A 2,425-nucleotide genomic window follows, 5' to 3' on the forward strand; every position below is an offset into this window, starting at 1 on the left:
TTGGATGAAGTGGAGATTTGGTGCTTAGAGGATCCTCCTCGCTTGAGTTAGTGGGATCTTCTATTGGTTTTGTTGACCAAAGTAAATTTGGGCTCATATTGTAGCGCATGTACATTATCTTATTTTTTACAATGCGGTGCATAAGTGCCAAAATATGGTGCATTGATATGCTTACACCATAAATGTATGTGTTCCATGGTCACAAAACTTTCCAAGGACCTTGTTTGTGTAAGAGAAGGGTGAGAGAGAAGCACATAAGAAGATGCAAGATACAAATGAAGGTATTACGAGGACAATGGAAAGTTGACTCACCTGTCCTATATGTGAGCCCTACTCACACTAATCTTGTTCCAAAACTTCTCGTTCTTAGCACCCCCTATGCAAGCCTTGTATTGAATTTCTGAAAAGTCTAGATCTTGCAATATTTTTATATTGGAAGTTATAAAAACCTCCATCCTAGTTATATTTTGCAAAAGAATTGCAAATCTATGTTAGAAGCTAGGAAGTATATGGAACTTGAGGTGTTTCAAATTGTTAATAAAAGAGCTATTCCAGAACATGTGCGTGTGTGTGTGTAAGAGAGAGAGAGAGAGAGAGAATGGGATTTGTGAGTGTATGGTATGCATGTGTGTGTGTATGTGTTTATGAGAGAGAGAGAGAGAGAGAGAGAATGTGTGTGCGTGTATTACTCAAAAAAGTGTGTGTGTGTGGAGAGAGAGAGAGAGAGAGAGCATGGGTGTGTGGAGAGAGAGAGAGAGACAGCATGGGTGAAAGAAGCATGCGCACATGTATGTGTGTGGGTTTCTCGAAAAGAAAAACGCGTGGGGTGTAGGCCTGCGTGGAAACCCAAGTGAGGGACATCAAAGTTGATGTTGGTAGCCGGCTGGCCAGGCCGGCCCGTTCCTTGGCCTGTTTTGCTTTCTCCGCTGCTAGAGGCCTTGCCACATGTCCCTTCTTCGTAAACATCAACAATCCCATATATACATTGGTACAATACTCTCCGAAACCATTCTCTCACAGCCCTGTCCCTCGCAGATCAACCTCTACGCTCCAGCCTCTACCTTCTTCCTCTCCTTTCCTCCTCCCGACCATGGCAGCCCCCCAGGGACGAGGCATTGCATTCCCTTTCTCATCGCTCCTCCTCTTCCTCGCCCTCCTCCCCTTTTGCTCCGCCCTCCAATACACTGTTGGCGACTCCAGTGGCTGGCAGCTCGGCGTCAACTACACCACTTGGGCTGAGAAGTACATGTTCTCTGTCGGCGACAGCCTCTGTAAGTTTTGGGTTCTGGTCGCCCATCTCCTGCATTTCATGAATTTACGTAAACTTCATGTGCCCCATATTGCATTCTGTTAAGACCTGAGATTCGGAATCGGCTTGTAGTATTCACTTACCCACAAGGAGCACACGATGTGCTTGAAGTGAGCAAGGCGGACTACCAGAACTGCAGCACCAGCAGTCCCATTTTCACCAGCAATAGCGGCGACACCAGCTTCCCGTTGACGAAGCCTGGGAAATACTGGTTCATATGTGGAGTTGGAAACCATTGCACTCGAGGAATGAAATTTGCCATCAACGTAATGGACATGGGTCCGGCACCTGCTCCTGGTTCGAGCGATGGAGTTGCTATCCGGAAAGGCCCGTTGCTGATCGTAGGCGCTGTAATCGCAAGCTTTGTGCTTGCTATCTTCTAAATGTCTCCACTCCAATGGTTGCACCTATTGGCTTATTGGATAGTTTTGACTTATCGCCCTTTCAATGGCTGATCTTACGGCCCTATTGGTAATCTTTAGCAGAACGATGTTAGGGAGAGATCTCGGTCTTTCCGACTCTCGGCTCTATTGAGATTATAAAACTCTAGGGAGAGATCTCGGTCTCTCCGAGTCTCGGCTCTATTGAGATTATAAAACTCAGCACTAATCGCTCCTATATGAATAAAGTTTAATTGTTTCTACCTCTATGTGGCCAAAACAAAATACGTTATTCCATTTTATTAATTGGGAGGAGAGGGGGGGTTTCTACTTGAAACCAAATATGGTATTCTATTGTATTGATTAGAGGAACGAGGGGCACACACACAAATTAACCTGAGGGTTGGGAGGGAGGGGGGAAGAGTAATGGGGGAGGGACATTGAAAACTGCAGAATGACTGGTGAGGTGGGGAGAAGGGCCAAGAGGGAGGTGGCCATAACACTAACTAGGGGGTATATATATTTTTTAATTTTTGTTACATTTGGTTCCGTTATAATGCTCCATATCTTGATGGTTGGGTTCATCAAGAATTAAGAATGTGACTTTATTGAAAGGAGTCTTCTCCTTTTGGAGGAGTAATCTCTAAATACCCCTCCCCTCGCCCCTCAGGTTCTCCCACTCTTTTCAAACTATGAAGATATTTACCTTGACTAAGCTTTTTTGAAAATTTCATAT

At 44.9% G+C, this 2,425-nt stretch overlaps 1 pseudogene; it reads left to right on the plus strand.

Moving 5' to 3' along the window:
* Positions 1-1,090: 1,090 nt before the first annotated feature.
* On the plus strand, positions 1,091-1,692 carry LOC147895097 (mavicyanin pseudogene; annotated as a pseudogene).
* Positions 1,693-2,425: the final 733 nt, after the last annotated feature.

Source organism: Dipteris shenzhenensis, chromosome 13 (assembly GCF_047967505.1).
Source record: "Dipteris shenzhenensis isolate YYH24624 ecotype China chromosome 13, Dip_SZ_1.0, whole genome shotgun sequence".
NCBI lineage: Eukaryota > Viridiplantae > Streptophyta > Polypodiopsida > Gleicheniales > Dipteridaceae > Dipteris > Dipteris shenzhenensis.